Here is a 15,604-nt window from a genome sequence, read left to right on the forward strand (position 1 = left end):
AAGAGGCTGATAGATTGAGACAGAAGGGGCGTTAGGACCATGGGGGGAGGTCGATAGGTCCAGATTAGTGAAGTCTTTCAATCAAGAGGAAGGCGAGTTTTCAGTTAGTTACTGGAATGGCAGTGGCGTAACAATAGACCCTGCAGCTCCTGTGGTGCAGATGGGGCCCTTGAGTTCCGGGGCCCCCACCAGCACTTGCAGGTTCCTGGCCTGAGAGCTTGAGACTGGGTCCGGAGCGTGGGGATCCCCCCATTTACTTTACAGGGAGGTCCCCTCTATTTTCGGACCACTGTGGAATGGGTGTGGTATCACCTGAAGGCGAGTTGATTGTGGCATAGATTGTGGTTTAGAGACGTTTTTACTTGAGAAGAGACCATTGTGTTCACAGCAAGAGAGATGGTTACTCACTGTAAAAGCTATAAATCGGGGGCGGTAAGGCAGGGGGAGGGATCTAGCTGAACAGGTTTCTCTGAAACCAGAAGATAACATGATATAGAGAAAAAGTATGCATTTTAATATATTAGAATACTAAAAATCTTTTACAGGTTTCACAATCCATAGCAGGTTATATAAATAGTATTCACATAATTGTTCAATTATGTTGGTCCAGTATATTATATGTACAACTGTCTCATTGAGAGACAAAAAAATAACAAGTTTTAAATCCTACAGCCAGTACATCAAGAAAAAATCCCGGTATTCATCACTTAACAGTATTAGTAATTAAATCATGTATATTGGGTAATTCCCCGTGTTAAAACAGCAAAATAAAATGGGCACATCAGCATATAGTGTAGACTTGACATAATGCTGCGCAACTAAGTGACCTCTGCGAGCCTATTTTCCAGACAGTAACCCTGATCAAATTGAAAACTTGCAGTCACACTTGTGTTCTCATTAAAGACTCAATGGTCCACCCTACACAATCTCCCTCTAATTTTCTAAAATATTTGTAATCACCGCAATTGAAATTTCATCTTATTAGCTGAAGACAGCTCTAGGTGACCCATCTCAGCGTGTTCATTTCGATACCAAAACGTTTATAACACACCGGATCTTGTATATAAAATAGCCATTTCTAGTTATAGAGCCTGTAAGTAGAAGGAACTTCCAAACATATCTCATTGGTGGGGTGCAAGACAGTACCAGCCAAGAGAGCAACTGCTGGGGTTTCCTATGGAATTTGCAGTTTTCTGCTACTCTCCGCCAAGTACTGGTGATCTCATCAGGCATGCAAAAGCACAATTACTAAAAATTAGTGAGTCAAAATGTGTAGGTACTGAAATTGTGCCAGCGCCGCCCCAGGCCCTTTAAAGCGCTTCAGTCATATGATTTATAGAGATTTAATGTACTTACTTTGTGAGAGGAGACACTCGTGCATCTAACCCCCAGGCAGGCAATGCTGATGCAGAACACTCAGAATATCACAGAAAAGTTAAAAGACAAAAAAAGCAGAACTGTGCTGAGCAACTTCCTCATCCCAACACCAGGCAGCCTTCCCCGTGTTTGGCCCCAGGAGAGTCCTCCTTCGGGGGAGGTGAAGGTACTGAAGGCTGCATGACCCAGGATGAATGTCTTATGCACAAAGCATTGCACTTAATTGTCAACAAACAAGAGTGACCGGTCTCCAGCAGTAGTTAAAGGGTTAATGCTGCACAGTTGGGACATTTTTCACAAATTAAAAAACAGGAGCGGATAAAGAGACAAAGGCCCAGAAGCATACGTGAAGATTAGAGATGTACGTAGCATAGACTTAAATAAGGACACAGGGGGGCATATCAGCAAGGGCCGGCAATAATTATCACCAGCCAACTCTGAATTTTATCGCGGAGATAGCGTGCTATCAGCGACGCTTATCTCCAAATCGATAAAATTCAGAGCGCAAGCTGCCAAATGTGCGATTATCGCTGGAAATCTAGCAATAATCGCACAACTTTTGGCGAAAACTTGCTGATAGGGCCTCACATACTTAGCCATGATATCCGCCTTACATAGGATATCATGGCTAAGTCAGTTTCAAAGCAGGCATAAGGAAAGTAGCGATAACAGAGGTTATCTCTACTTTTCTTGTCGCTATGCTGCTTTGTGTGAGGCTTGATAATAGGAGAAATGTCGCTTAGCGACATTTCTCCCATTACTCTGGGCAGGAACTCCCACTTTGCATCTCATTTGAGATGCAAAGCTGGGCGTTCAAAAACAGGCGCTAATGCAAGGTTTCACACGCTAGCGTGACCTTGCTGATTATGCGTTAAAATTATCGCCGTTTTTCGTCCGAAAACGGACGCAAAAGCGGTGATAAGTTTCTATCGCCTCGTGGCTGATATGTCCTAGGCCTTGGAAAGTGGCTACTCTGGAGGATGCCAAGCAGTGCTTCAGCTAGTCCTGGCCTCTTAGCCAAAAGCACTTTACAAGCTCACATTTTCCACTTCACACTTGGGTTCGCTTGAATATTCGCTATTGAATTTGATTGCTTTTTGATTCACTTTCAGTTATTTCTGCTGGACTGCTCTGCAGAAGAGTAGTCAGATTACTTACTGGATCACCTTCATTACACTGAGACATGCTCATCCTCGCTACAGTCCTTGTGTCATTAGTTATATCTTCTGGGCTCTACAAATGTAACTAAAGGGTACCATCTTCCTCCTGCCAGGAGGACTCAAATATCTGACCCTTAATCTGGAAAACCTGTCCCTAATACCAGAGGCATCATAGTGATAAAAGACAAAGTGGAAGCAGGCGGGGAAGGAAACATGAAACTGTGAGAAGTAAACCTCGAACTCTTGAGTAATGAGTGGTAAGTAATCAGAGCTTCACACCTTTGATTCGTTCTCCTTGGAGTACTGATATTCGAAGTGTATATCAAGCACTGGTAATTCCAATTGCTCCTAAGCAGCCCCCCTTGATGACTGGTCCCAAAGCACTGTGAAAGGAGAGCAACTGTCCAAGCACCAATCAAAGCAATGACCACAGAAGACTGTTATATCATGCAGGAAGGCAGCATAACCAACATGCTAATTAGGCACTGACAACGTCATAGGTCTTGCTTAATGCTAGTTTATTCCCTCTAAAGTCATTGTTATTTTAAGCGATTTTAGACTACACAGGGTTAGACTGGCCTACAGGCAACCAGGAAGTGCCTGTTGGGCTGGTCTGACTGGTCAGTGTGCAGGCTCGGTTATTTGGCTGTTTGTGGGCCCGTTTTAACTTAAGTTCTGCTGGGCTGGTTTCTACTGCTCATTTTCCTGATATTAAAACAAGCATTGCCTGCAGCAAGCTGAAATCCATGCAGTTGTACCTTGCAAAACACTTATACAGCGTGTCTTTACAACTTCAAAACTGTAGTTTGCACACATGGTTCACTTATTTTGTTTAGCTATCTCAGTTACCAATTGGGGCCACCGACCATGGCAATAGCTTGTTAGAATTAAGGTTGGGCGGAATTTGCGAAATTGACTTTCGCAAATTATTGCAAAATTGCACAAAATCTCAGCGAGCATGTGAAACTTCTGCGAAGATGCGGAGATTGCTTTTCCCACCCGTTCGCGATGTGTTTTTGCATGCTTGCGGGGAACTATATCTCCAACTTGCCCATGCGGTCGCTAATGGGCGCGGCCATCTTGCTTGTGATGCTTATTTCTTGTTCGCGATCGCAATGACGTGTTCGTGATCACACACCCTCGCGAGATAGCGCGACCGGCTACCAACAATCCAACTTCTTATGGCGCGCAAACGGATAGGAAAACTCGTCGGCAAACACAGGGACCCGGTAAGTCGCGATCGTGCGCGCGAGAATGCATTTTTAAAGCGCAAACAAGGAAAATACTTCCGTTTTGTGGCAGGTTGCAAAAGTTTTGACATTTTCGCTCTCTCCGCGGAACGCAAAAATGTCAAAATATCGCAAATTCCAAGCACGGAACGAAATTTACCGCCCAGGCCTAGTTAGAATCATACTCGCCACATTAATTCTGAGTATTTTGTGACAAATTACTTTGTATTTGTGTGGTCTTCTGTTTGTAAGCAGAATAGCAGATGAACTATTTGTGCAAGTGCTGCTATAGTTGGTTAGCTATAAAATTCATTTTAAAGTATATGTAACTTAAAAAAAGTGTTTATTTCAAAACTTGAGTTCCTATTGTAAACTGTAAACTGCTGAAATGTTTGACTTTGCATGGGAAATTTCATATTAGCGCCTCATTCTCTTAGGTATAACATAAACAGGGGGATGCCAAAGCTGATTAGTAGCGCAAAATGGTATTTTAATATTTTTAAGTGATATTTTGGACACAGCTGTATATATTTAAGCGAGAACTCTGCACATATTTTAAGTATGTATGCATAATGACACTTTAATCACCTTAATTAATGTTGGTGTTTGAATGTTTAGCACTTTATAATGTATTTTTAGACAGCCATAAACTGATAACGGGATCTTTGGGATACCTGGCTAAGCTTAGTTTTATACAAATAATGTACATGGTAATATTGTAATGGTTTTTATTAACTTATAACAATAAACGTTGGTTCATTGACTATTTCCCATTTCTTTTTTCTGTGTCTTAGTGGTTGTAAGTGTGGGAGAATACTTCATCTTGCAGACATTTGGAAAGAGTTGTTGTCTTTCTTCCACGATTTTTCTTTTAGCAGATGGCCATCAAGCTGAAAGTATGGGGGGCTCCAATTTTAAGGGAGTCCACATCATGTTCAAGAACAAAGACAGTGATAACGCCGGATTCTATTGTAAAATATCTCTAAGAATCCTCGGTCACCTGGATCTTTATTACCTGCTGAAAAGTGTAAAGGGAAGAATCCAATAAATTCATGAATAACTAGCATGGACCAATCATGTAAGGCTCGTAAAAGATCACTAACTCCGAATTCAATTTTATTGGTTATATTACAAAGCCAAAAATAACTGAATATACAAGCACCTCATGACGAGGTTGAAAAAATACATAGGCACTAATACAAAGTTCATCTTACGAATTAGTCTAATCCAATGTAATATAAAGAGAATGAGCAACTCCAAAAATACTAAACAAGCAATAACTACGCCAACATCTATATTGGTCTTCATTAGTGGCTGTAAAAGAAATCTATTAATCTATCCCTACACCATCACTACATTGGCATCCCTACTTAGCATTTCCCAGGCAAGAGCAAGAAAAGGTGCCAGATCGTGAAGACTTCCTAAGAAGTACACTCACGTTGTGGGGTCAGTAGCCAAAGCTATAGAGTTCATTCTAAGTCTTCCTTGTAAGAATCAATTCCTTCCTTTACCCCTCTAACGGCTCTCTGCTCTCTCATAGCTCATCTGCCAGCATCTGCCCTCTCCCCCCTCGGAGCACTCTCCCTAATACAAAATGCGCCATTGATAGAACACGCCCCTGAAACACCTCCTCTTGCCAGGCATGTCTGGTAGGTAATTTTCCACCAAAACTTGTACTCGGTCCAGCAACGGTTGATATGTCCTTGGGTCTCAGGCTTCTTCAGTCAGAAAGAATATTGGCTCCCAATTATCAGCATTCCTGAACACTTTGTAACAGGTCTCCTCCATACCTAACTCATAAAACAAAAGGCGTTAGTTTTAGCTAACGAGGACGGTGTCCTTGCACCTGCAACAGAAGTATGAGAACAGAAAACCCTTGCACGCAAATGAATTTCGCTGACTTCCTCCAAATAAGAGGTTTACCAGGGGAAAATAGATTTCGGGCCTACACAATTCAGCTAACATAAGAAAATGAATAGGCCTTTCATAGCACGAAAGAATGAATACTCCATCTAGGCATTTGACATCATATTAAACACATTCAATAATTGTATCTGCAAGCTCTTCTTTTCATCACATTTAAGGCACAATTAATCAGCTATAGGCATGCAGACTTCACTATGATGCACGTTCAAATCTAATGCATTACATTAAACATGAGCTACTTCATTAGGCATTTGCAATACACATCGAGAGTTACATGATTCCATCTAAATGCCATTTTACTTTTCTCGAATGGCACAACTCATTCTAACACTTCATTTATCATTGATTATTACAGCACAATTTACTAACCAATATTAATACACATAAGGATATATGCGGGTACAGACTGTTCAGGAATATAATGTACCCCTACAAATTTCAGAATATCATGACGCTGTATCAACAGTAACTCACAGTATATATCTCCGGTATCTCGAGTAACATTACACTGACAGTGTATAACTCTCACCGAACCTACAAGAGAGTGGTTCGATAAGGAAGTTTTTTGTAAACTGTCCTCAGTACATTTTGTTCTTGAACCAGTCTCCCGTGGGAAAAAAAAACACATGTAATTTTACTTTATATGAAATTGCCCAAATTTTTTATATTTTCAGTATGCCACGTTGGAGCCTGTACATTGCCCAATCACCTTCCACTCCTCAGGGACCCCAAGCGAGAACTCCAGCAGAACTCTTCTGTGCATACTCTGGCATTCTTCTTGGTTCAACAAAGCTTCCGACATTTTCGATGACAGAGCTGGGTGGCTCACCGCCCTCAGCATCTCGCGGCCCGCTACGAGCCATCCGAGCCTGCTGAGCCTTCTGCCTCACTCTCCCTCCTACCGACCCACTGCGCCCCCACCGCCCCTTGGCCCCGGCCCCTCTTCTTGAGTGGCAGTCTTTCTGCCCTCTCTCTTCTCCTGCTGAAAGTGTGAGTTTTCAGGAAGGTGGCGGACGGACAAGGAGGCAGGAAGAGCTGACAGCATCTCCACTGCACCTCCACGAGGAGGAACAGGGAGGCGAGGCTGAGTTCTGAGCCCCGAGTGGTGCCGGTGAGTTGCGGTTAGCTGCGGAGGAGCAAGAAGGAGTGAGGAAGTGAGCCGTCTGTGCAGAGCAGGAGCAGGCAGGCAGGCAGGCAACGCCTGGAATTGGTGACAACATAGCGCTGAGTGCCGAAGCATGAGTAACAAGTAAGAGGGCGCACTACTGGGCGCGCTACTGTGGCAAGGCAGGGTAGGGTAGCCCAAGTCACCTCCCCTGGTCCCTAGGTCCCCAGGCCCGCAACTCTGTTTCCGCCCGCTCTTGCTGGCCTTCTTACCTGCTTTCAACTGCTCCATCAGCCTTTCCCTTACCGTCTCTACTCATGACTTTCAACTGGTGACCTCTGACCCATAGCCCTCGCCGGGCTTCTCCTGAGCAGACAGTGAGCTCCCGCCCTGCTCTCCCCCTTTTTTCCCCTTGTCTGAAAGAAGGAGAAGATTCGAAGAAGTTACGAAAGGGAACAAGAGAGGTTCTGTGGAAGGGAAAGGGCCAAGGCCGGATGGCGGCTGTGGTGGCTGAGTTGCAGTGTTAGTAGTGGCCCCAGTGTGAACCTGGGCCCTAGCAGAAGCGGCCCAACTAGGCTTGGGTGCAGCTTGTCAGTGGCCTGGTGTGTTCCTGCTCAGCCCCCCTCCCTACCTCCTACTCACAGCATCAATTTGTGGCTCTGCTCTCAGCCACCCCACTACCTAGTGGAACTTGACCGTATCAACGTCCGGCTGTAACCCAAATAAAAACAGGTTCTTTATCACAAATAGAGGGAGCAATGCAAACAAGAAATTCCATGCAGCTGCAAAACTCCCACCGCCCTCATGAGACTGCCAAATGACAAAAATAAAAAATGTTGTACCCTAAAGGAAGAGGGCGATGGAATCAGTCATCGCGTTGAATCGAGGGAAATCAGGAGGCACACAAGGGGCTCAAATCGGGTAGGCACGGCAATCTCCTGACATCCTTGGTCAAAGGAAAGCAAGATGTACACAAGAAGCTACAACCATGAAGCATCATGGCTCCAGCTAAACAAAACAATTGCGACATCAGAGATTATCTCAATATGGCTGGAAAAAAACCGCAAAAGCTCAAGCAAGCAGCCCTCCTCATGGGAGTCAAGAGCCCCAGTAGCTATAGCCAGAGTGAGTATTTTTGAACAAGTACACATCATCCTGTTTCCCTTTATCCAGAAATAATTATTCATGGGAAGGATCTAGCTCCAAAGCAAACACCCCTGCCTTCTTCCCAAAGGAAGCTTCAATAAAGTCGTCTGGATGACTCGCAAAACAATAAGTCAGTCTTGGGTGTGCCCAGATGCTCCGGTAACATGAAACCTAGTGAGGCCCACCAAGAGCCACAGCTATGGTTGGAGCTCCTGGACTTTCAAGAAGATCTAGACCTTGCCTTAAACCAGCATTCTGGTCAGAAATCACCAATATGGATCTCGTCCACTAGCTCAGCGAGTCCAGTAAATCTGTCCACCAACTTATCAAGCTTGCTGTCCTCTGAAATAGAAACAAAACAATCTAATGGTGTACTGGAGTCTTGCACCCAAAAGCTCAGGTTCAGTTTGCCCTCGCCTGCTTTCCCATTGTCACCCGCTCCTTGCTAGCAACTTTGCAATACCCGTCTCGAGGAACCACACCAGGCTGAGCTCAGGGGCTACATAACTAATGCCTCTTTGATGGTCACCAATAACAGCAGTGCAAGTTACAAGACAGTCAAGCTACAACAAGACTCATATAAAAACGTTCAAGGGGAACGACCCTCGCCAACTAGTAGCTTCTTAAACTCAAACTCAACACCTCTACATCCTCAAACCCAGGTACAACGCACCCTCAATAACAGAACATTTGCACAGGGAGGCACTCCATACTCCATCGACACACAAGACTGAGATGCTGCTTACAATCACCAACCAAGCCATGAACTCAATGGCTAGATAAGCTCACATGCATGCAGACAAACTGGATGCACAAATAAATATCCTACACCTGATAGCTGATCAAATAATTTGAATTGATACCAAGCTCAATCATCTAAATTCTCTGATACGCAGAGCTCAGAACAACGCAACGCAAACTCAAATGCACAAGGAATGCAGCTGTAACCATATAAAAAACCCAGAAACGCTCCCGGACGTAATGTCTACCTTAATTGAGGACCTGAAGAATGAGTCATGCAGACAAGCACCGAAAACTCTTTCTCCCCTGCTACCTCAAAGCCACCATCTACCTGGGCCCACTTCAAGCAACAAACACCCCTGCAGCACAGAGCACCCAGGAGGTAATATGACTGACACTAGGACAAGAAACCAGTCACAGAGCCCTGACCCCAATGAGGCTCCCAAGAAATGGACCATCAACACCAAGGGGACCAGGCCGGAATCTCAAAAGTTGACAATGAACAAGAATAAGGCCAAAACTTGTCTAGGAAAAACATGAAGAGACTAAGAAACTAAATAAGTCTAGAAAAAAGGATGGTGCCCTACTATGTTGGCTCCCAACTAAAGACATGGAACCAAAAGCTTATACAGTCCTCTCACCTAATAATAACATTTATGGAGGAGAAAACCACAGCTACTCGCTCTCCAGAACAAAACATCAAAGCGCTAGAGGAGGGCCAAAACAATGTTGATATCGATCGATGTACCTTGCTTGACTCAGCGAAGAACTGTGAGAAATCTAATGCAAAAGAATCAACTAAGAAACATAGCAGAGAATCTCCCAAGACCACAGACAAACCTACTAAAACAATCAAGAAACAGACCTCTCTCCACCAACATGGTGCAAAAAAAAACTTCTTAGCAGGGGTTCTCCACATAAAGATACAAGCTGTTATGACTTATTACAGCTGCTCTAAGCTGACGAAGAAGGTCCTAAAACAAGAAAACTCACAGAAGAGATAGCCACAGAAGCAAACCTCCTGGCCTGGTCAGGAAAAAACGAAACAAGAAGGCACCGAATCCCCTTGAAATAGCTGACCACAGGCTGCAGTTTCTCCGAGGAAATATTTAAGAGGGGAAGAATCTTATTTGATTTCTGCCTAAACTGTCCCCATGTGAAAAGACCAGAATGCCTAAGTCAATCACCCAAAACCAGGGTGCCCAAAGAAGGCTCTGTGGCAAAACTCACAACAGCTGAACAAAGCGGCTTCAAACATTATAGAGAAAACCCACTTTGCCCAAGAAGGCTTAAAACTAAAGTTGCACCCAGAGTATGCACCCTAAGGGAAATGGGACATCGTCAACAGAGGAAATACCATAAAGTGTGCTCGTACCTTACGGGATTACATATGCGGATATCAAAAGTGTGGGTCAGATAAATTAGGCCTTGGAAGTAACCTTCTACAGTTAAGACATGGCCTCTGCCCTAATGAAGAACAAAAATTGGGGGTAGCTAGGTTAGTTTTGCGGCTCCAGCTAAGTACCCAACTTTCTTAAAGGATAGAGCTCTCAACACCCTAACGGACTCCAACAAAAAAAGCATGTACTATAGTAATACAACCAGGCACTCACCTACTTCAGTCCTGTGTGGCACCTTAGCAGGAACTCAAACAATACCCCGGAGAGAGAATTTGCTGCAAAAAACTACAAGCAAAGCAGGAGGCCCACGCCAGTGTGCTCTTAAACAATAGAATTCCTAAGACTGGTCCGGGCGCCCCCATGCCCTACAGTGAAGCACCTAGCACCTCGGCTGAACATAAAATTAATAAGGACTTACTTACCACCTCAAAATCTGTTCCTGGAACAAACAAGGACTAACCAAGGAAACACTGAAAGGACAACTTCTTCCCTCTTGAAGAGCTGCAACATCATCGCCCTATTAGAAACTTGGTCCTTGCAAACTATTCCCTGGGAGGATTTCACTGTTTATGAATCCTATGCAATAGCATCCCAAGCAGGTGGCCACGCATCGGGAGGGGTGTCAATCTCAGTGAAGAACAACTTGGCCTTACAGGTTTCTTTAATCTGTGAAGGGTATGGAGATTACATTTTTCTCAAAACTCAGACCCAGCAATTGGAAAATCACCACTCGAAACACCAAACAATGATCCTTGGCCACATCTACCTACACCCTTATAAAATCAATCGAGAGGCAACCTTGGGCAAAATGCTCCCTGCCGCGAGCGACCTTCTCTCTCACTTTCCTAACAATATGTGGCCATTCAGGACACAAAGCATCAGTACCAACGGAAGGATGTTCACAGCACAATCGTGGCAGCTTACCTAAACCAACTAGGCCTCAGTATTCTAAATGGAAGACTCGACTCAGATTTGCCTACCACTTACATTCACATCTCTTTCTCTAGAATGGCCACTTTGGACTACATCTGGATCTCGGTTGCTCATCGAGTGATGGAATTCGTGGTAACTCCCTCAACCGAAACCGATCATGCCGTTTCTATGTGCAAAGTGTCATTCCCGCAGTGCCTCTGTCCAGAAATGTATCCGATTGGGCAAGAAGTCATGTTGGAACCTGTGGGCCTTGGATCACCAGGACATAATCGAAGAGGAGATTACCATTTCCGGATCAAATTGAATCAAGAGTACAATGATCAACTGACTGCAACATTGTGGGAAATGGCAGTGGCGGACCTTCGAGAAAGTTAGCAACAGAGATAACTAAAAGGCCTCACAAACCTACTTCAAAAACCCTCCACTTTACTGAGCACAAGCAAACTACAATGAACATCAAAGGCAAACTAAACAACAAATTTCTTTGAGAGAAGATATCGATCACTCGTAAGGAGTACAGGAAAGCAAGATTGCCCTACCAGAGTATGAAAGTAGAACACCTCTTGGCAACCGCTCACGAAATATTGACATCAAAGGACCATAGGAGATTCTGGAGCTGGGAAAACAAGGGTGCCAGACCTGCCCAACCATCAACTGTAACAAACATTCCTCCTGCCGAATGGGAGGCCAACATTGAAGCACTCTATGTAGATCTCATTAGCAACAACTGGCCTAGTCATTACAGCTCTAGCCATATCAACTCTCACATCGGACCGGAGCCCACCATCAAGATCACACCAAACCAGGTCGTACTTATTATAAAATATATGCGCCCTGGAGGGGCGCCCAATCCAAATGGCATACCAACAAAGGTGTAGAAAGCATCTACGCACAAGTGGGCTGTACTGTTGGCTACCCTATTAAAGGCAAGCATAATGGGCGGGCCTATTCCTGATTCCTGGCGAGGCTCTCTCCTCATCCCTATCCCCAAAAAAGGTCCCCGGTCCAGCCACGATAACGACCGGATTATTGCCCTCCTCGATGTTGAAGGGAAGGCCTGTGAAAGCGCTCTACATCAAGAATTGACTACCTGGGTGGAAGACCGTAAACTGATACCCTTTACTCAAACCGGCTTCCAAAAGGGCTGCCACATTGAAGACAATCTAATCTGTCTAGCCCACATGATTGAGGGCACGCTCGCTACAAAAGGAAAATCGCTATATCTGGGGCTAATCGATTTCCGAAAAGCTTTTGACAGCGTTGTTTGTCCGCGACTGTGGGAAAAATTTAAGAACTGGGGCATTCCGCAACCCTATTGAATTCTCTCATCGCCCTGTAAACTGACACCTGGGTAAAAATAAGAGATTACTCTGGATGGTCAACAACCAATAAAATCATGACCAACAGAGGCTTAAAGCAAGGATGCATATTGGGCCAACTACTCTTTAATCTTTACCTAGCAGACCTGCCTGAGTGGCTGGCTCTCACTCGAGCATTTCGGCACAGAATCGCATCTACTAAAATTCAATCAATGCAATATGCAGACAATACGATTCTCCTTGATGAAAGCCAATTGGGCCTCCAAATGCTCTTTGACTCATGGGCCTCGTACTGCAAAACAAACGCTTTAGAGATCAATAACGCCAAAACCAAGATGAGGTTGGCATTGAGACAATGAGCAAGAAAGTGCTTCTGGTATATCGAAGGAAAATCAATAGAGGTAGTGGTCGCATATTAGTACCTGGGTGACCTGGGTGTCTGGACGGACCATAGCGGAAGACCAGACATATTGCTGCAATGCAAGGAGTGGCTTGCTGCATGGAGGGAGCCTTCTTAAGAACAAAGAAATGCCTTCATTCTCCTGATTTCTCACAGTTAATTTGACTGATAGGTGCCAAACGTCTACCGACTTTAGTCTATGGCGCACTAGGTAGTCAATTCTTGATGTAGAGCGCTTTCACAGGCCTTCCCTTCAACATCGAGGAGGGCAATAATCGACCATACCACCCTGAAAGCACCTGATCTCGTCTGATCTCAGAAGTTAAGCAGGGTCGGGCCTGGTTAGTACCTGGATGGGAGACCGCCTGGGAATACCAGGTGCTGTAGGAGAGTAACAAGATACACCCCATTATAGCACATTCGCCCATTCTTTTGTCGGCTATGATCCCTTGGCTTAACAGGTACCCCAATCACACTTCTGCGAGATTATTGCATGGAGAGGCGGGGACTCTGTTAGCGCCCTGAATCACTCAGTAAAAAGGATTAACAACAAGCTGGACAGGTTATTTAGAACCCCGGTCTTACAGACCATACCTCATGGGTGCATCTGGGTCTGCTGCCCGGTGGCACTGGTGGAGGAGCTCTTGAGACAGCGGGCGCAGGAATGTAGGGGGCCACTGCTGCTGCATGGGGACGGAACACCTTTGACTAAGTTTCAGTTCCAGAGGGTGCTAGCCATGAGTATGGCCAGGGCTGGTTATAACCACAAAGAGTTTGGGACGCACTCCTTTCGGATAGGGGCAGCCACAGAAGCAACTGCCAGGGGGTTGAATTCAACCAGTGTACAAAGGATTGGGAGATGGTCCTCTAATAGGTACAAAGGTTACGTGCGGTTGCACATGTTATGAGAACTGTTGCCATTTTGAGTCTTAACACTTGTCCTTTTTCGTCTGGTTATTTACAGTTTCACGGGCCTGCCACGCAGGACGGAAACTTCCTATGGATCATCTCATCAACTCAGCAACATCAAGGAATTGCCCGGAGGACACAAAGAAGACAAGGGTGGTTTGGGTAGTAGGACATTCATTTGTGAAGCGCGCTAACACAATTTTTCTTGCAGGTTCGGGTAGACGGAGGGCGGAGAGTGGGCGGTGCACGGTCTCCTTCCACGGCAGGGGGGGGCTTCGCCTTAGTCAGTTCAGGGATTATATGTCGGATTTACTAAAACGACATACTGCACCTCCCTCGGCGGTGATCCTTCATCTAGGGGGGAATGATCTGGCAGGCCTGGGTAGGAGGGTCCTCCTGGAAGAGATTATAGCAGCAGCAGGGTGGCTGGCAAAGCGGTTACCGGGGTCGGTGATTGTATGGTCACAATTGATACCAAGAATGCTCCTTGCCCCGGAAGTAGTTGTGTGCTTCCGGGCCGGGGGGGGGGGGGCGGGGCCGCGATCACGAAGGGGTTAAGAGCCTGGGGGGCGCGGGAGGCGGCCTCTTTGTGCCCGCGCTCCCCAGGCTCGCTCCTCGCCCCACCGTTGACTACCTGGGTGGAAGACCGTAAACTGATACCCTTTACTCAAACCGGCTTCCAAAAGGGCTGCCACATTGAAGACAATCTAATCTGTCTAGCCCACACGATTGAGGGCACGCTCGCTACAAAAGGAAAATCGCTATATCTGGGGCTAATCGATTTCCGAAAAGCTTTTGACAGCGTTGTTTGTCAGCGACTGTGGGAAAAATTTAAGAACTGGGGCATTCCGCAACCCTATTGAATTCTCTCATCGCCCTGTAAACTGACACCTGGGTAAAAATAAGAGATTACTCTGGATGGTCAACAACCAATAAAATCATGACCAACAGAGGCTTAAAGCAAGGATGCATATTGGGCCAACTACTCTTTAATCTTTACCTAGCAGACCTGCCTGAGTGGCTGGCTCTCACTCGAGCATTTCGGCACAGAATCGCATCTACTAAAATTCAATCAATGCAATATGCAGACAATACGATTCTCCTCGATGAAAGCCAATTGGGCCTCCAAATGCTCTTTGACTCATGGGCCTCGTACTGCAAAACAAACGCTTTAGAGATCAATAACGCCAAAACCAAGTTGAGGTTGGCATTGAGACAATGAGCAAGAAAGTGCTTCTGGTATATCGAAGGAAAATCAATAGAGGTAGTGGTCGCATATTAGTACCTGGGTGACCTGGGTGTCTGGACGGACCATAGCGGAAGACCAGACATATTGCTGCAATGCAAGGAGTGGCTTGCTGCATGGAGGGAGCCTTCTTAAGAACAAAGAAATGCCTTCATTCTCCTGATTTCTCACAGTTAATTTGACTGATAGGTGCCAAACGTCTACCGACTTTAGTCTATGGCGCACTAACTTTTAAAGACACAATGTTCACTTGGTTGGACAGAGCGCAATAAGCCTATGTTTGCAGAGTGTTCCATCTACCCAACTGGACCTCTCATGCCCAAATCTGCATGGAGTTTAGCCTGCCATCCAACATTGGATCATGAAAGCAAGAGTTAGTGCCTACTGCTTGAAAATTAAAAAGGCCCGTGACCTCACACTAAAGAGTCACAGCTGGTCCCTGCTAAATAACCATAGAGCCACCTGGAGTCAATTTTTTACATACTACTTGGATGCACAAGAAGCCCACGTTATATGGTCCAGCTCGCTACCCACAGGTGTGGCCGCAAAAGTGTTGGCCAAACAAGCAAAGATCTTGTCAGTGGAACATGATGCATTTGCTGTGAAAAATCTCTCCCATGGCAGCAGGGCGTCAAAACTCTATGCTCGTGAAACACCACCACACTATTTGTCATCCACCATGTAGCCATCAGTGAAACATTATTTAATGAGAC

At 45.3% G+C, this 15,604-nt stretch overlaps 1 protein-coding gene and 1 pseudogene across 2 annotated transcripts in view; one reads left to right on the plus strand and one right to left on the minus strand.

Annotated features, from left to right (window-relative positions):
• LOC146808988 (sialic acid-binding Ig-like lectin 13) overlaps window positions 1-1,426 on the minus strand; it is a 492,860-nt gene extending 491,434 nt beyond the window's left edge. For both annotated transcript variants that reach the window (XM_085615782.1, XM_085615783.1), the window contains exon 1: window positions 1,357-1,426. The gene's annotated coding sequence lies outside the window, so the exon portion shown is untranslated. The remainder of the gene's footprint in view (window positions 1-1,356) is intronic.
• Window positions 1,427-13,007: 11,581 nt separating this feature from the next.
• Window positions 13,008-13,126, plus strand: LOC146808990 (5S ribosomal RNA; annotated as a pseudogene).
• The last annotated feature ends 2,478 nt before the right edge of the window (window positions 13,127-15,604 follow it).

Source organism: Triturus cristatus, chromosome 7 (assembly GCF_964204655.1).
Source record: "Triturus cristatus chromosome 7, aTriCri1.1, whole genome shotgun sequence".
Taxonomy (NCBI): Eukaryota; Metazoa; Chordata; class Amphibia; order Caudata; family Salamandridae; genus Triturus; species Triturus cristatus.